This window comes from Canis lupus, chromosome 15 (assembly GCF_003254725.2).
Source record: "Canis lupus dingo isolate Sandy chromosome 15, ASM325472v2, whole genome shotgun sequence".
Taxonomy (NCBI): Eukaryota; Metazoa; Chordata; class Mammalia; order Carnivora; family Canidae; genus Canis; species Canis lupus.
The window spans coordinates 47433599-47454529 of NC_064257.1; positions in this window are offsets into that span (position 1 = coordinate 47433599).

The following is a 20931-nucleotide window of genomic DNA, read 5'->3' on the forward strand; positions in this document are numbered from 1 at the left end:
GCCTTTCTTCAAGACTTGGAGAAAGAAGACTTTGGGTTTTTTTTTTTTTTTTCTTTTCTTTTTTTTTAAAGATAGATTTATTTATTTATTTATTTATTTATTTATTTATTTATTTATTTATTCTTGAGAGAGAGAGAGTCAGAGACACAGGCAGAGGGTGAAGCAGGCTCCATGCTGGGAACCTGACATGGGACTCGATCCTGAGATTCCAGGATCAGGCCCTGGGCTGAAGGCAGGTGCTAAACCGCTGAGCCCCCCAGGCTGCCCTGTTTTTGTTTTTGTTTTTGTTTCAAGTCTTGTGATCACCCCTTTTGCATGAACCCATTTTGGCTTATCTCCTTTACAAATATGTTTCTCTAAAGATTGTCTATCTCTCCTCTATTTCTGTATTACTCCATGTATTCTATAAATATGGTCAAATCTCTTGTATTTTACAAACCAAAACAAAAATCCCCCCTTAACTTACATTCCTTTTAGGTGCTCTCATTGTCCCCTCAGGAGGCTTCTCTGTGTGCCACCTCCACATCCTTATTTTTGCATTCATGTTCGGGATCTACTCTACAATTTCACTGTAAGCAATTTGGGCAAAGGTCACCAACAGTCTCATTTCTCAATGTTTAATAGAAATTGTCAGTGTTTAATTGACTACATGCTTGTTTTGGAATTTCTGATTATTTGAACTTGTTTTAGATTTCTTCTTTCTCTGGCCTCTGAAATATTTCACATTCCTAGTTTTCTTCCTTATGTCCATCCTTCTTTCTCAGCATTATTCCTTGCTGTTCTTCCTCCTTCTGCTATTTGCATATTAATGCCTTTCTCATCTTCAACTAGGACTTTTCTTAGGCCCTTCTCTGTCCTCATTTCAAATAGTATTCATTTGTGATTATATTACAATGGACTGGTGGAAATATCCAAATCAATATTTTGTAGGCATTTCCTAGATGTTTAAAATTGGATGGCTTCTTTCCCCAAATATGGACCTATTAAGAGGGAGAATATTTAGAACAAGCTAAAAAGTAAAGGTCTTTTATACACTCAGTACTTCAAGAAATAACATAGCCAAAAACCTTTGAAAGAATTGGGAGGGATTTATTATTAAAATTAAATTAAAATAGCTAAAATTAACTATTTTCAGAAATTTAGGTATACCTAATTAAATTAAAACTGATATTGAGAGAAATTATGTCACTGCTCTTCCATGAAACATCACTTAAACCAAAACCTGTTCACAAAATACTGGCGAGATGGACCTTGGGTATGACTTCTGGATTGATCCTAATATTCCTGGTTTCACAAAAATATGAAGGAAGATATTTTACATTGTAGGGAGGAGTGAATTTTCAACCAAGAATCCTGGAAAGATATCACTTCTAGGTACTCTATCTCAGAATTCTATCTCAGAATTTTTATGTTTAACCCAAGTAGGCGTGGATTTCAAAGCCTTGAGAAATATCTGTTTTCTGTCCTATAAATACATTTTTTAAAGAACCTCATTGGTAAGCCAATTGTTAAATAGGGGATTTTTAGAAATTGTTTTAATACAAGTCTAGTTATTCAAAAAGAAAAACAGTAGTACTTTTAGTCATGTAAACAAACGGCATTAAACTTGATTGAAATCCTAGATTAGAAAGCAGTCTCATGTTCAACTGGTTTTCATAATATCATTTGTTAAAACAGAATTCTCCATGCAAAGGGAACTCACACGTTCTCCAGTGCTTCCCAGTGACTAAAACTGCCCTAAAGGGAGTGTCAACCACCCTGAATATGGTCCCTGAAGAATCTGTTACAATCCCTGACCTAAAAAATTCAGAGTTCTAATGTTGTCACTCCTCAGCAGGCTCCCCAATTCTGACTCACCTATAATGTTCCTATTTCCTGTCCACTGGGAGAGCACATTTTAACAGTGACTCCAGAATTATTGTGATGAAAATTATATACTTTACAGCAGTACTAATGTGACCTTAATTCAAGTTTTTTTTTTTTAAAGCAATTACAACTACAGCATTCCAACAAAAAATCTTGGTGAAGAGATAAGGGAGATTAGAGGACACAAATAGTAGAAAGAAATATACATTATGATGTGTTTCTTAATTGGGTTAAAAATTTATAATGGCTGGCAATGTAACTCAGACTCCACATGTTATAACAGTATTATTCCAAGAGGATTCAAATAGCACTTTATGTTTTTAAAGTCACTATGCTGAATTCCCTCTTTTGGCATTGATGCCTGCCTTCTTGAAAGCTTTCTTAACCAGAAGAATTTCAAAATAGAATTAATTCTCAATTATCTGCACTAATGGAGAGAATAAGAAGAATATAAAACAAAATAATACTAGTCAAAAGTAACATTGTATAAAAAGGAATTAGTAACTCAAAATAGATCAAAATGGACCCAAAGACAAGTGCTAAAAACTATAAAACTGTCAGAAGGAAACAGGTATAAATCTTCATGAATTTGAACTAAGCCATAGTTTCTTAAATATGGCATCAAAAGCACGAGCATGAAAAGTAAGTATAGATTAACTGGCCTTCATTAAAATTTTGTGCATCAAAGAACACTATCAAAGAAGCGGAAAGACAATGAACAGAAGGAAGAAAGTCTTTGTGAATCATTTATCCAGTAAGGACCCAGTATTCAGGTATCTAACGAATTTATACAACTCAACAATAAAAAGACAACCCATAAAGTATTTGAATAGACATTTCTCCACAGTAAATATACAAATGGCCACTAAGTATATGAAAAAATGTTCAGCAGTAGTAGCCATCAGGGAAATGCAAATCAAAATCACAATGAAATGCCACTTAACACCCACTAAAGTAGCTATGCATAGCTTTTAAAAAGGAAAATAACAAAAATTGGTAAACATGTAGAGAAATCAGAACCCTCACACATTCCCACATTGCTGGTGGGAATATAAAATGGTGCAGCTACTGTGGAAAACAATTTGACCGTTCCTCAAAGAGTTAAACATAAAGTTACCAATAATTTCACTACTAGATCTATGCCCAAGATAACTTAAAACATATGTTCACGCAAAAACTTCTACACAAATATTCACAGCAGTATTATTCATGATAGCCAAAATGTGAAACAATCCTAATGCCCAACAAATGATGAATGGACAAACAATATATGGTATGTCCATATAACAGAATATGGTTCAACTATAAAAGGAATGAAGCACTGATACATGTGCCAACATGGATGAACTTTGAAAAGATTATGCTGAGTGAAAGAAACCTGCCTCTAAAGGCCCTATGTGGTATGATTCCATCCATATAAACTGTCTAGAAGAGATAAATCCATAAAGACACAAAGTAGATTAGTGATTGATTACCTGAAGATATTTGGCATGGGGGGAAATGGTTTCTTTTCAGGGTAATAAAAATGATGTGGAATTAGACAGTGGTGATGGTTTCACGACATTGTGAATATACTTTAAATCATTGAATTGTATACTTTTAAAAGGTTAAATGGTGAACTTATGTTTTATAAGTTTTTAACAATAAAAGTTTTTTTAAGTAATTAGAATGTTGTCTTGATCCAGCTTTAGAACTCATGAATATGCACATGAACATTTAGGCAGTCATATCTTTACAACTGATATGTTGCAAAATATGAGGTCCTCTGATATTTTTGGTATGCCCTTGGCAAGGCAATTCACCAATGGAAGTCATTGTTGATAAACCACAATTGTATACAAGCTTTTCCAGTTAAGAGTTTCATCAGCGAAAGAGACACAATTCTAGATATGAGAAGCAGAAAGTGTAGTGTTTTTAAAAGTATTGAAAAGACTGGAGTGAAGACATAGAAAGACCAACACTAGCCCTCTGGCTTACCCTCATTTTTTTTTTTTAAGATTTTATTTATTTATTCATGAGAGACAGAGAGACAAAGAGAGAGAGAGAGAGAGAGAGAGAGACTGGCAGAGACACAGGCAGAGGGAGAAGCAAGTTCCATGCAAGGAGCCTGATGTGGGACTCAATCCTGGGTCTCCAGGATCACACCCCAGGCTGCAGGTGATGCTAAACCGCTGCGCCACTGGGGCTGCCCTTACCCTCATTTTGATTGGATTTGTAAATTGCTCTGGACACCCAGGTCAGGAACTGTGTTGACTTCTATCCAATGCCCCAACTGTCTAAGGTACTCAGGGAGGCAATTCACAGGGCAAAGCCTGGGGGCTGCTAATAAATCTCCAGTTTTCAGAGGCCCATGCTTCGGCCCAGAGTTGAACAACTGTATTAGGCAGAATGTAAATTGTAACTAGAATCGTAGATCCAGACGTAGATTTATAAGTTTTCGTTCTTGTAAGAAGGGAGAGCATAGAAAGAAGTTGGGTTATATTATATATATATATATATATATATATATATATATATATATATTTTTTTTTTTTTTAAATCCAGTACATTTTCTAAGAGTTAACTGTAGCTAAAATATTTAAATCCTCACAAGTGTCATTATCGGATGGGCAGATGTTAACCCCAATTTATGTGGCTGCTGTTTTTTTCTCACAAGAGCTATGGAATTAATATAAATTATTTAGGTGTATGGGCTATAATTTGGGAAAGCTTTCCTTTTATCAGTTCTCATTCTTTCATAGGAAGTTCCACTTTCTTCAGAGCAATAAACCACTAAATCATCAAAGCAGGTAGATACTTTGAGAAGACAAAAACTGAAATGAAAGCCACATTGCTTTGGTTCATTTCAAGGCTACTATACAAGTTTTTTGTTCTTTTCTTAATGATGATTGTTCTCAATCTAGTTTTCTGGAACAACCTGGCCTGGATTATGTTGAAACCTGATGCTGGAAAGAAAAACAAATGTATGTGGAAGAGATGGGGTTGAATTATTATTTAATTTGTTATAGATTATATAAATTTCCTAAGATGAATTTAGGTTTGGGAAGACTGAGCGTCTGTGTAACTAAAGAGTTAATATTTTCATCATCTTCTTAAAATGCATGTTACACAAAGTCAACTTACAGTATATTAATAACTTAAAAACTAATAAAATCATCCCTTCACAACAGATATTAGAAGGCAGAATCATATTATTAATAGATTTTAGACAAAATGGGGCATTATTCTTTTGAGTTACAAACTGAGTAAAGCTAATACAATTTCTGCATGGGTACTTTTGACATTATAACCTAATTATATTATTCCCCTTACATTTGAAATAGACTGTTTCTAGATTAATTTGGGTAAACTTATAAAGGAAGAGTGGGTTCCAGTTTACTTAGGTCAAAAACAATAAAACCATGAAAATTACCAACTTTGAACTATAGATCCCTTTAAATCAGCAGGAGTGCTGGCTAATACTTAGATCTTTATTTTAGTCTCTTTGAAAAATCTAAGATAATATTCTGGCCCTTTTCCTGTACAGAATGACCTCATCATTGGCTCATAATGTTGATGAAATAATGCTAATAATTCATGGAAGCTATTTTAATAAATTTATTTGAATTGGAAAACATATTAGGTAAGTATATTTCTCTCTAAACATGTAGGAAAATCATGCAACATAGCAATAATATTATTAATATAGTATTTGTTTTTACTGCATACTCTCTTGATTTCCAATCATAAAATTAAATTTTCAGAAGCAAAAATTAAATAAAAATATTTTTGGAAAGGTAGCATATGAGAGTTACCTTAAAATATTTTGTTAATTAATTAGAAAATTCCACTAATAATTATCTATCACTGAAATAAAAGAAAAATCTAAAGTTTTTAAAATTTTAATTAAAAAAGAAAAGAAACATTTGAAAAAGTCTATGTCAAAGTTTAAAATATAGAGAACTAATTCTTCTACCTAACCAAGGAATGTTTAATCTCTATTATGTGAGTTTTTATAGGTTTGGGATCTTAAATATTTTATACATTGTATCCCAGCTTAGTTCAATAAAACTGTGTTGAATGAATCGTAAAGTATAAATATTGTTAACGGTTATAGTATCAACAAAGATATATCACTTAAAATCAAAATCATGTTTCTTATTAAGTATAGTAAATCAGCATATCTTAGGCTTCTTGACAATGACAATCTTGCCTACTTTTACTTTCCATTGGTTAAAGTACTTCTTTTTTAAAACACAGAATCTGTCTTAATAAAAAGGATAGGTTATTATCTCTTTGAATAATATTCACTGTTTCCCCTTTCTGAAATTTATTATTTCTATGTGTAGTCTTAATTATTATGGAGGAAACAAGTTACTACAAAAGCAAGTAAACAAACATTTAATAAATGTATCCCCTTCAACATCAATGAGTCACTAATACTCATTATTAATATCAGTTCCTTTCAAAGTTCTTGCTCAACAGCTTAGTGACTAGCTCCTTCTGGTTGGTGTGAGACTCAGCCCTGCTGGTGAGGAATCTGGACCAGGAGAATTCTTACCTTCTGTCAACCTCTACTGTTAGAAAAGAACAATTTTAAAATCAAAAGACCTTAGAATTCAATCAAACATATTCATGACAATTTAGAAACAGTCATTAAATTTGACTACCTAGCTAACACACAAACAAAAATAATTTGACAGGCAGGAATAAACAATGAAATTATTAAATATCAGCCTGTCTTTCAGAAAGATGGATTGAAAATAATGTTTCCTCAAGTTTTAGCATTAGATAAAATAAAACTGGGTTTTTTTTTTCTACTTGAATTTGCCATAAATGCCTCTTCATACACTACAGTGTTTTCACCAGTGTTACTTATGAACCAGTTTCAAAATTGAGAAGAAAGACATTACTCTTTATTCAGAATGAGACAATGCCAAGAAAGGCTGGGAGTCACAGAAGTCAGTAGGGAGAGATTTTTAAGAAAAAGTGAATGCAGCAGTATCAGTGGCTGCTGAGAGGCCAAAGGAAGAACTGAAAAATGTCCTTGTGACTTTAGTGTCATCACTGAGGAAAAAAATTGGAGAGTAGTTTTCAGTGTAATTGAGAATTAGCAGAAGCCAGATGATGGAATTAAGGAATGGAAGGTGAGAATGGGGAGAAAGCATGGATCAAAAACAGTTTGTGAATGTTTGAAAATGAAAGAAAGAGACAAATAGGAAAGTAATCATGGCCCCAAATTTCTTTGACATTTCTTCATTGAGAATTGAAGTATATGTCCCATCCCTCAAATTTTTTACTCTGTGAATGCTTCACTAACAAAAAACAGTTGTGCCCGTTTCCAGATGTGGGTCTTAAGAAAATCGTTGCTTCTTAAGAATATAAGCACCATTTGTTTCTTGGAAAATAGGCACCATTATCTTTAAACTTCTATAGATTTTCCACAAACCTCATTGGGATTTGGTCCACTAGAAAGAATCTACAACCAAGCATCTACTGGAGATAAACCCTGCTCTACTGCCAATTCTACAGATGCTATGTTTCTTGGAATATAGTCACCATTCTGTGGTGGAGCCCACACCAATACTCTGGAGAAGCCCGTGTGGCAAAGAACCAACAGAGTAACACTAGTATTCCAGCCATCTGGGGAGAAATCCAGGAAGTGGCTCGTCCAGCTCCATTTGAGCTTCCCCAGCTGATATGGTATGGGTGAAAGGCAAATTGTTCTCACTGGGCCCTGACCAAATTATAGACTTGTGAACAAAGTAAATGACTGCTGTTGTGTAAGCCAGTAAGTTCTGGGCTGTTTTGTTAGGCAGTAATAGATAATTAATGCAGATGTTGGTGCTGGAAGTGCTATGCTGCTCTAACAATAACCTGTGGCCTTGACTTCTGGAAGCTAGGAGAGCACTGAGGGGATCTGTTTGTGGAGGCCTAGAAAATGTAAGGAAAGTGTTATTAAAAACCTCAAGGGATAAGGAGAATGTTAGCGAACATCTAAAAGATTTCATAATGCTGTTGGTGGAGGCTTAAAATAAGGAAAATATCATTGAAAGCTGGTAGAAGATGGATCCTTATTATAAAGTGACAAAAATGTGGTAATGCTGTCCCCTGAAGAAATGTAGAAATAGAAACACATCTAATGAATTCAATTATCTAGCTAAGGGGATTTTCCAAGCAGTGTTAAAGGTCCTCCCTGGCTTCCTCTAGCTGTTTGCTATCAAATGAAAGAGGAAAAAGATGAGCTAAGAAGGGAATGGTTGTGTTTTTGAGGAAAATTTAGAGAAATATAAATGATTCAGGATCTGCTAGGTTCAAAAGTAAAAATGTCTTATTCCCAGTCTCCCTAGATGACAAAATATTCTCAAATTAAAATATGGCTTCCACATAAAGGTCAAATCCATGGCAGGCCTGTAAGACCCTTTGTAAAGTCATTATGAAGATTTAAGACAATGCCTTATAGAGCCTATCAAACAGACAAAAGACTTTCTAAAGATGTTAAATGCATGCATCACAGACCCTCTCCATTAAGCAATGGGGCTTCTAAGAATATTAAGGACATGGCCCCTTGCTAATCCACAGTAGAACAGGGTTTATCGCAAAGAGATTTTTGGTTGTAGCTTTAGTCTAGTGGAGTGAACCCCAATAAGGTTTGTAGAAAATCCACACAGATTTGAAGATAATTGTTCTTGCTGACTTGAGCTCTAACAGACAGAGACAGTACAAAAGGAAGAGGCTTTTAGAGCCCCAACCTATGCCTTCTTATGGGCAAGAAGAGTCGAGAAAGGGATTCAATTGCAAACTCTGTTTCACTATGGGAAAGGTGGAATGATTCAAAGGGCAAGACCAAAATCCCAGAGGGTGGAACTAAGCCCCAGAGAATCGTTCATAGGAGGCAGGACTGGAAACTGACAAGCAGGACCTGAAAACACATGCCAGGAGAGTTCAGCAATTGCTATGGACCAGCCAGTGTTGCATCCATTCTCATCCTTTTGGAATGGAGGTATCTACTGTGGCTATCCTAATGCCCATCCTGTCATCATATGTTTGTTGTATGGGTGGGGAAAATAACCTGTCTATTTAGTTCATAGGTCTCAGTTATAAGTTATGATAAACACTTTTTATATCTTTGAATATTTGTTAATAGTCTTTAGTTCCTGATTTGGGTCCCCAAGGGATCTAATTGGTAGGTCCCAGAGGCGAAGGGAGAGAATGGATTTAATGAAGGTGCTCCAAAGGTACAAAGTTCCAGTTATAAGATAAACAAGTCCTGTGGATGTCTGGGTGGCTCAGCTGATTAAGCATCTGCCTTTGGCTCAGGTCATGATCTCAGTGTCCTAGGATTAAGTTCCACATCAGGCTCTCAACTCAGTGGGGAGTCTGCCTCTCCCTCTCCCTCTCCTTCTGTACTCTTCTTCAACTGTCTCTCTCTTTTAAATAAATAAGATCTTTAAGAAAAAAAAAAAAAAACAAATTTTGGGAATGTGACATACAGCGTGATGACTATAGCTAACAATGCTGTATTATATATTTGAAAAGTTGCTAAGAGAGTAGATTCTAAAAGTTTTTTTCACAAGAAAAAAGATGTGTGACTAATGTGAAGTAATGGATATGAACTAGATTTATTATGGTGGTCATTTCACAATATATATGTATATCAAATCATTATGTTCTACACTAAAACAAACACAATGCAATATGTTAATTAAATATCAATGAAAGTGGAAAAAATGAAAAAAAAATTGTTCTGCTTTTATTTTGGATTCTTCAGTTTCTTTTTTGTATTAATTTATCATTTGTTTCTATATTTTGTGATAAGTAATTAAGGTCTTTTATTTTTAATAATAATATTAGCATGTTACATATTATTTTTTTATTTAGCATATGTATGGTATATCTTTGTTTAACACTTTTAAAAACCTATGCCTCAAACAGACCACAGCTGGATTTTTTATACAATTTAATATTCTCTGGATTATAAAAGATCATTTTATTTCTGCATTTTTATTAAAAATACTTTTATATTTGATCTCATTTACTCAAAAATGTCTTTATTTTATATGGTGTTATACTGTATAACTATGTTGTTATAACAACTATGCTGTTTTGTTTTTATAATTTTAAGCAGTATTATATGTTCTTGTACACATATTCTTGTGAATATGAGCCTTTGGGACTACAAATACTAGATGATAAGATATATGCATGTTTAATTTACAAAGTAATTTTAACCTTTTTGTAAATTGGTACCAAATTATGTCTTCATTAGTAGTATATTAGAGTCTGTTTCTCCTCCTCTTCCTCAATATACATAATATCAGACTTTTTAACTTTTGACAGTCCAGAAGGGCAAAATAATGGTATTGTGGTTCTAATGTTCATATTTTTGATTACCAAGGAAATTGAACAGCTTCTCCTGGGTCATTCTTGTCTCCTCTTAAGGGAAATGCCTTTTCACATAATCTGCCCATCTCTTTTTTCTCTTTGGCTGTTGATCTTTTATTACTGATTCATAGGAATTTTTAATATTTTTTATTAATTTGTTTTCAATTGTATATGTTTAACTTTTTCCAGTTTTTGTCTTGTAATTTGTATTCATGTTATGGCTTCTTATGATCTAAAGTGCTTAGATTAATGTATTTGAATATATTGTTCTTTTTCTTTAGTTTTTTATCATCTTTCATGTCTTTTTTAAGATTTTATTTATTTATTTGAGAGAGCATGAGGGAGAAAATGGGGAGACAGAGAGGGAGAGGGACAAGCAGACTCCCCAATGAGCAGGGAGCATGATGTGGGGCTCAATCCCAGGACCTTGGGATCTGAGCTGCAGGCAGATGCTTAACTGACTGAGCCACCCAGACACCTATTATCTTTTGTGTTTTAAGAAATCTTGTACCACTCCGGATATGTGAAGAAATTCTTCTATATCTTCTTCTAAAACTTTTATAGATTAGCTTTTAATGTTACATGTTTAATTTGCTTGGAATGGATTTTTGTGCACTGTGATGTAGGAATTTTTTCCATTAGGTATAATCAATGTTTCATTTATTTAGTACTCCAAACTTTCACAGGGATATTCACCCCATCTTTGCATTCAGAAATACCTATTCAAACTTCATTATGAATTAAATCTTCATAGGTACATAAATATAGCCCTGAATTCTTTACTTTGTTCCATTGTTCAGTTGACTATGTACTACTATCAACCTGTCTTTTTTTTTTAAGATTTTATTTATTTATTCATGAGAGACACATACAAAAAGAGGCAGAGACACAGTCAGAGGGATAAACAGGCTCCATGCCGGGATCCTGACGTGGGACTCAATCCGGAGACTCCAGGATCATGCGCTGAGCTGAAGGCAGACTCTTAACCGTTGAGCCATCCAGGTGTCCCTAAACCTATCTTAATATAACTTTATGGATATTTCATAAGTAAGGCTCCATCCTCACCTCAAACATAAATTTTTGAAGCCTCTTCTTATAAGATTTATTTTTATGTATTTATATTTTTTGTGTATTTATATTTATTTTATTATCTATTTTATTTATTTAATCTATTTATTATCTATTTTTTTTAATTTTATTTATTTTAGAGAGAGAGAGAGCACATGGGGGGAGGGACAAAAGGAGAGAATCTTCAAGCAGACTCCCTGATGAGTGCAGACTCCCTACATAGCGCTTAATCTCATGACCCATGAGATGATGACCTGAGCTGAAACCAAGAGTCAGAGGCTTAACCGACTGAGCCACCCAAGTGCCCAGGAAACCTCTTATAGAGAATATGTAAAACAAAACAAACAAAACAACACAACTTGTTGAGATTTTGATTGCAAATCTATTTTTTTCCTTTTTAAATTTATTTTATATTTTACAATTATTTTTCCATAATGTTTATTGCAAATCTATTTTAAAAAAGAAAATTTTAGCAGATTTCATATGTTCCTGTCTATATAAATGCCATATTTATTTATTTATTTAGGTATGTTCCATTCCTTTAATAACATTTTATAATATTCTCTACCAAGAGCTTGCCCATCTTTTGTATATTACTTTTAAAGTATTTTATGTATCTATTTATGATGTAAATGTTACCTTTTAACAATAAGATTTCAACTGAAGAGTAACAATAAAAGTTCACAATCATAAGAGTAAAACAATTAATTATGACGTCAAAAATACATCTATTAATTATGACATCAAAAATACATCTATGTAACCAAGAAACCGGCATTAAAAAAAGAACATCATCAGAACCCCAGAAGATTCCTACATGATCTTCCGGTCTCAGTACTTCCCTAACCAAGAAGTACCACTATCCTGTCTAATTCATAAATTAGTTTACTTGTTGTTCTTTTTAACTTGATTTCAACAGAATACCATATGTGACTGGTTAACTCAACGTTATATTTGTGAAATCCATCAATGCAACATTAGCTTATTCATTTCCACTGGCATATGGTATTATACTATAGTAATGTTCCACATTTACTTTTCTATTCTAATACCAATGTGTAGTTGGAGACTTTGGCTATCAGGAACAATACAGTTAAAAACCCCATTTATACACCCTGGTGTACATATATTCATATCTCTATTGGTATATTCCTCTTCGATCTAGAGTTTTATTTTACCCTACTTAAAAGCTAGTAAGTTAATTTCATGAATGCTGGTAGAAGACACAAGACTCGTAGGTTAGACACAAAAACATATACTACTCACAACACAGCAAACAGCATGAGTATCAATATATTTGCGCCAGTTTTCCTCCCCTGCCCCAAGTCTTATTGGAATGAAACAGAAGGCCAAGATGGAAGCCTATACTCATGAGTACAATGTTAAATAGAACTTATTATAGCAAGCATCTTTCTCTTCTTCTAGATCAGGCAACAAGCTTTCAAAATATTGTCATTAAATATGTTTACTGTATGTCATTATTATTTGTATTCTTGTTATTATTGTTGCAGTATATATATTTTTTTCAAAGATTTTATTTATTCCAAAAGAGAAAAAGAGAGCACATGATCGTGAGCAAGGAGGAGCGGTGGAGGAGAGGAAGACAGAGAATCTCAAAAGCAGACTTTGCACTGAGCACAGAGCCTGATGTAGGGCTTGATCTCACAACCCTGAGAGCATGGCCTGAGTCAAAATCAAGAGTCCTACACTAAATCAACTGAGCCACCCAGGCACTCCTGCACTATATTTTAAATATGACGTTGCACACAGATTTCCAGTGTGAAGATTGATGAGTTTTGATAAATGTCTACAGACCTAAGTTAAGTCCTTGTGGTAGACAGGATTCTAAGATGGCCTTAAGTTTCCCAGGCCCTAAAACACACACACTACATAATCCCCTCCTGAGCAGTCTGGGTAGCTCAGCAGTTTGACACTGCCTTCAGCCCAGGGTGTGATCCTGGAGACTCAGGATTGCGTCCCACATCAGGCTCCCTACATGGAACCTGCTTCTCCCTCTGCCTGTGTCTCTGCCTCTCTCTCAATCTCTGTTTCTCATGAATGAATAAATAAAATCTTAAAAAAAAAAAATCCCCTCCTTTTCAGTGTGGACAAGATCTATGAATATGATATCAATCCTTTGATTATATCATATTAACAAAATAAATTTTGCAGGTATTAATGTTCCTAATCAAGTGACACTGATCAAAAGGGAGATTACTCTGGATGGGACTAATCTAATCAGGTAGCCGTAGAAGAAATAAGAAGCATCAACTGACACCTCTCCTCTTGGAGAAAATAAGCATTTTGTAAACTGCTTGTGGAGGAGGACTAGGACCTGAATCCAAATTTTAGGCATTGAGAGTGACTTCTGGTTGGAATCAGTAAGACATAGGAAAATTTATTTATATAGGGGCAAGAAACTGAATTGTTTCAAAAATCACAGGAATGTACAAGAAGACTCAGGGCCTCAGATGAGATCTCAGTCCAAGCTAATATCTTGACTTCAGCCTTGTGGGACCCGGAGCAGAGGACTCAGTTACACCATGCCCAGACTTATGACCTGCAGAAACTGTGAGGTAATAAATAGATGTTCAAGACATTAAGTCTATGGTAACTTGTTATGTAGCAATAGAAGACCATTACATTCCCCCACTCCTCTATCCAGCTAATTCCCTCATCCTAGAGGCTGTTCTGATTTTAATCACTAAATCTGTTTTGCCTTTCCTAGAATTTCATAAAACTATACATATAAATAAAATCTCTCGTGTCTGGCATCTTTTAGTCACATTTTTGTGTGCATCAGTAGTTTGTACCTTTTATTGCTAAGTATTTAATCAAATTATTTCTATTAATATGTAAATGTTATTTATTATTTGTTTTTAAATATTGTATTATTATATAATATAGTTCAATTTGATTATTCATTTGGTTTTGGATGTTTGGGTAGTTTTTAGCTTGGGGATGATATGAATAAAGCTGCTATTTTGAACATTCTTGGCCACAAATCTTCTATGGATATGTTTCATTTCTTTGGAGTAAATACCTAGAGGAGAATTGCTGAGTCATAGGGCAAGTGGATATGTGTATAAGATATTGCCAAATTGTTTTCCAAAGGATTATATTATTTTTCACTCCCACCAGCAATGTACAATCATGCCAATTCTTCTACATCTTGCCAACACTTATTATTGCCAGTCTTTTTAATAGACTCGAGTAAGACTGCCAGAATTTGAATCCCGGCATTGACGCTTAGTGTATGACCTTGAGCAAGTTATTCCCTGTGCCTCAGTCTTACTGTTTGTAAATCGAGAATAATATTAGTACCTGATCCATACAATTATTTTGACAACTAAATGAATTTATATATACATTTATAAATGGAACAATATCCTTAGAATTGTGCTTGCCATCTAATATTGTATAAATACAAATTATTGTTATGTAAAATTTTTGGACTTATATTCATGAAAAATACTCCTTTATAATTTTCCTTACTTCTACTCATCTTTTGGAGTTTTTCTAACTTCAAAATTAGCATTAGCATATATTACTTTTTCTATTCTTTCATGAATTTAATAAAATATTAGGACATATTTAATTATTGACAAAACTCCATAATAAAACCATATGAGAATGGTGTTGGATTTTGGAAAGATTTTTAACTGCTGATTCTATTTCTTTGTTATGTGAAAATTCTAATTTTCTATTTCTTCTGGCATAAAGATCAGCAAATCATATTTTTCCACAAATTTATCAATTTCATCAAATTACTCCTATTTATTGGCCATTTTTTCCAATAAGCCTTTAAATTTCTGGTTACATTTTTAAGTATGAACTCAATTATTTTCTAATATTGTTTGGGTTTTTTTTACTTAATTAGTGTTACATCATTTTGTCTGATCTTAGTGTTTTCTAAGACTCAGCTTTTAACTGTTGATTTGTCCCATTGTATGTTTATTTTCCTCGTCATTTACTTATACTCTGATCATTTGCTTTTTTCGATGATTGGCAAGATAATTCATTTCTTTTTTTTAAATTTTTCAATCTGGATGTCTTATTCTTTAATTCTCAGCCATTATTTTAAAAATGCCAGCATTTACGTCTAAATTTACATTTCCCTCTGTGCACACTCTTAGCTGTATACCGAACTATTGATATAAAGACCTTTCATCAAAACTTAGCAAAATTTAAATACTTCTAAGTATTTCCTTATCTCCACTATTATCTATCCTTTAATATGTTACACATACATGGGTTTTTAAAAATTCCAGTATAGGTATCTTTTCTGGTCATCTTTTTGTTATTGCTTTTTGACAATTTATTTTCTGCATTATTTGAGAAAATAATATCTCTAGTCTTTTTTTTTAATAATATGGTGAATTTCATTGTTAGTTGTCAAATTGTGGAACATTTATTGAAACTGATTACCCAGGTTATGTTCAATTTTTCTAAATATAACATATGTGTTTGGGGGAAAAAGTAAACTTTTATTTGCTGAGTATATTTTATTTTATTTTATTTTTTAAAGATTTTATTTATTTATTTGAGAGAGAGAGCAAGAGAGAGAAAAAAAGAGAGCCTGAGCCAGGAGAGAGGAGGAGCAGAGGGAGAAGCAGACTCCCTGCTGAGCAAGGATCCTGATGTGGGACTCAATCCCAGGGCCCTGAGATCATGACCTGAGCCAAAGACAAGCACTTAACTGATTGAGCCACCCAGAAGCCCCTGCTGAATATATTGGTTAAGTTTGCTAATCAAACTCTTCAAAATCATATACCCTTACTGTTATTTTTATTAGTTTGGTCTATCAATTATTAAACATTTATTATCCTATTCACTTGTCATCAATTATGTTTAAATATATTACTAAAACAATATTTATGAAAATTGACAATAACTTTGTCAAGTGCAGCTTCTAATCTAGGCCAATTTTTTATATTTTGAGACTAAATCAGTAGTTGTATATAATTAGATCTCTCTGGTATTGAATCCATTATCAATTACGGTGATCTTTTTTGTCACTGGTAAAAGCTTTACACTTTTTCCTGTTATTTGTATAATTACTTAATCTTCTTCTCATTAGTATTTTAGTATTTGTCTCATAACTTTTTAATTTTATTTTCAGTAATTGGATATTTTATAAACATTTAACATTTTAACTTTTTGTTTCAAGCTTTTATTTAAATTTTAGCTAATTAACATAATATGATAAAATTAGTTTCAGGTGTATAATATAATGGTTCATCACTTACATATAACACCCAGTGCTCATCACAACAAGTTCCTTCTTTAATTCCCATCACCTATTAGCCAATCCCTCCCTACTGCCCCTCTAGCAACTCTCAATTTGTTCTCTGTTGTTAAGAATCTCTTATGGTTTGCCTCCCTCTATTTTTTTTCTTCCTTCCCCTATTATGTTCATCTGTTTTGTTTCTTAAATTCTACATGATTGAAACCATATGGCATTTGTCTTTCTCTGACTGATGTATTTTGCTTAGCATAATACACTCTGGTTCCATCCATGTTGTTTCAAATGGCAAGATTTCATTATTTTTGATGACTGAACAATATTCCATTATATATACCACATCTTCATTATCCATTCATTAGTCAAGGGACATTTGGGCTTTTTCCATAACTTGGCTATTGGTTGATAATGCTGCTATAAACATTGGAGTGTAGGATATTTTTATATTTTAAGAGTTTCTTTAGTAAAGGGAACTTAGCTAAATTTTAAAAATTCAATATGACCATCTTTGTCTTTTAAGTGAAGAGTTTAGTTCCATTTATATTGTTATTACTTTTTATTTCTACTCTCTTATTTTGTGCCTTTCATTTTATCTTTCCATAACTTAAGCTTTTATTTTTTTTATTTTTTTTTTTTTTTAATTATTTTTTTTTATTGGTGTTCAATTTACTAACATACAGAATAACACCCAGTGTAATTGAGGAAGTTTCTGTTTGAATAACATTATTTTTCTATTTCATGAAAATAGAAAAAAATTTATAGACAATAAATGCATCTGAGCTACTTTTTGAATAACTTTTGACTTGTCATCCAATTCCTTAATTCTCTCTTCAACTGAGTTGAATATGTAGCTTAATTTATCCATTAGGTTTAAAATTGAGATTATTGTTTTTATACATAGGAGCTCTTCCTGATTTTTGTTTTCAAATTTTCTTTGTAAATTTTATATATTCTCTTGTTCCTTATGTAGTTAATCTTCATTTTTTATTCATTAAAATGTATTTTTTTATTGTCTCACAATTTAAATATCATTGTGGGTTTGCTGACCCTTACATATGGAGTCATGTTTTCTTGTTTTGTTTTATGAGTTTTAACTTTGAACTCATGTTCCTTGTAACATTTTGTTTGTAGAATTTTTTGAGACCTGGCCTAAGGTGTATTCTGTAAAGGGGAACTGAGTTTGTTTCTGCTTATACCTGGGAGCACCACCAATCTGGGTTTACGTTACATGAGTTGGCATAAATTTGTGCTATATTCTCACATGATGGAAAGAATGTATTGCAAAATCTCAAGAGAGAATTTTCATGTTTTTTTAGCAACAAGGTCAAGGGAAGAAAGATTCCTTGCTGGTCCCTTCACCTGGGCTTCCTAACACTCAGCATATAATCCTTTGAGGCTCCAGCTTTATGCAGGGGAGTTCTAATAGACTCCATATTTATGTATGGCTCTAGGCTGTATGTTGTGTCTCTCACACATGCTGTAGCTATTGAAACTAAAACTCAAGGTCACTAGGGTTTGGCAGATATCATCAGAATGGCTTAGACACTGGCTTACTTCCCAGAGTTTCTGCTTTCACTCACTTTTTGGCCTCTGTTGGTTCCAACCTTTTTTGCTGCTTCAGTTGTATACTAAATTTTGATCCTTAAAAATTGTTTTCTAAACTTTTGTTCAGATTATTAGTTATCTCCTGCAGCAGGGTTTTTTGGAGTGTCCAGCTAGTCATACTACTAAAAATAGAAAACATTAAAATTCTAAAATATATATAATCTATCCCTTTTCTCTGTCTCATCTACAGCATCCTAAGTTTAGGCCCTCATCTAGATTCTCATCTGGATTCTGGTTTCACTCTCCCACATCGTGGTCAAATTTTTATGGCGTTCCTCTTGAGTAAGGCACAAAATCCAAATTCCTTGGTGGAACAGAGAAGGAATGCTCAATAATATGTGACTAAAACTAAAGAGTGAGCTATAAGGAAATAAAGTTAATTAAAAAATGGATTATCAATGGTGTATTTTGCAGGATACAGGAAATTTTTTCACTTCACTTTTTAGTCTAAAAGCATAGAATTCTACTTTGCATCTGGGAAAAAAATCAAATTTCCCAAGCTCAACACTTGTATTTCAAAGCACATGAAATTATTTGCTTAGTCTAAAAAGATCTTTAACAGCAAGTTTCAAGTACTTAAGAATGCATAAGCCTTCTTGTCCATGAATAGAATGAACAGAGAGATGGATATATGCCTTGTTATGGAAGTCTTCCTGAATGATAATTCCATTGCAGATGGATAATGATATGTTGCCTCTCCTTGCCATTATTGAGCATTAGATTATTATTAACACTTTATTTCATTTTCTAGTACCTACAAAGTAGAGATAGGGAGAGAAGTAGGTTCTTCTTCTCATAACAAATTTTTAAAGCTTATTTTTAGCAGTATCTAACATATTATTATATTAAAAGCATGTGATCAGTTCCTTCAATCAATTTAATAATTATTTTATTTTATTTTATTTTAAATATTTTATTTATTTATGCATGACAGACACACAGAGAGAGGCAGAGACATAGGCAGAGGGAAAAGCAGACTCCCTGTGGAGAGCCCGATGTGGGACTCGATCCCAGGACCCCAGGGTCATGACCTGAGCCAAAGGCAGATGCTCAACCTTGAAGCTACCCAGGTGCCCCTTTATACTAATTTTAAAGCCTACCATCTTTAATGGTAAAGATCTCAAGGAAATAATTAATCAGATAATACAATATATTATTTTTCATATTTTGTGCAGTATACAAGACACATACACACATATACACACAGATCTTTATCAATGATCCAGTTGAAAATGTTCCTGATACCTTAAGTTCTTGGACAAGAAGGGGCAAGTTTTATTGATAATATATCAATACATCTAATATATTGGCAGAATTTCATTTAGCAACAATCTTCAGATAGTAAAAAAACAAATTTCACAAAGGATATTACAATGATTATAAACATATTAATAAACATAGCTATTAAAGTAACAAGGTGGATGTAGATGTTTCAGAGAAATACTGTGAAGTCAATAATTCCTTACCAAAGGCTTGTTTGTAACGGACAGCACCAAACTTAGGTCAGATGAAAACTATTTCCAAGATAAGGGGTATGCTAAGATTAGATGACTGACCCCAAAACCTACCTCTGTAGTTTGTTAAATATCAGACCTTTGTTTATACTTCCCTTATAATCCACTTACTGGGCCACTCTGACTCAAAATATCAAGGTTTTACTGATTTTCTTGTCTTCCTAATAATTGTTCTCTGTTCCATAGACATCAAAAGAAACAAACCTTATAGTACGCTCCACTTATAGAGCAGCATTGTCTAATAGAAATACAAGACGAGCCAAAAGTGCAGGCCATATATGTTATTCAAAATGTTTCTAGTACCATATTTTTAAAAAGGAAAAGAAATTGGGAATTAATTTTAAGAATGTATTTTAATCCAAAATACTATTATTTCAAATAAAATCAACTCCATTAATCAAGCTTTTAATATTCTTTTTTCAGACTAAGCCTCCAAAATTCTCTGTGTATTTTATATTTTAGCAATTTCAATTTGGACTAGCCCCATTTAAAGTACTTTATTGACAGCGCAGTTCGAGACAAATTTTTTAAGAAACACATGATTGGTCTGAGTTCTTTTTGGTTTTTTGTTTGTTTGTTTGTTTGTTTTGTTTTTGTGGTTCTCCTATGCTGCCAGGATTGTCTTAGGGGAAACTCAAGGAGTTTTAACTTCATGGTAATGGGAAATAGCTGCAAGTCACCATGACTGTTAAACTCTTTCTAACCTTTACTCCTAATAGATTAGTTAAGTTTTGTCTCTGTCCCTGACCCCAAGCCTCAAGATTTTTGCTCAAGTTCTTTTTAGCATCTTCTGCTTACCTCAGAGACCACAAATCTCTTAGCTCTTGCTAAACTTTCTGTTGAGTTTGGAGTCCTTCTCTAAACCTCTACTCTAAGGCAGCACTAAATTTGCATTTCTAACAATATCCAGGAGTTGTTAATGTTTGTCCAGCAACCACACTTTGAGAACCACTGCTCAATGAAATGCTGGACTGGATCCCTCAAACTGCTTGTAACTCTATCTGCCTCTTCCTGAATATGGCCTGGTGCTTGCCCTGCTCTGGAAAATGCCCGCTTAATTTTCAGCATCTGCCGGTCTACCCTGTATTATGTACTTTGTAGTTCTGTGTCCAGCTCTGTGATGAGATAGACTTACATTTTACAAATATAAGAGTATGAGCTTTTCAGTAACTGGATCAATGTGCTATTGTAGATTTCACACAAACTCCATTCATCTGTGAGCACTGTATGTGAAGCATGTTCATATTTGGAACTTGTATCGCCCCAGAA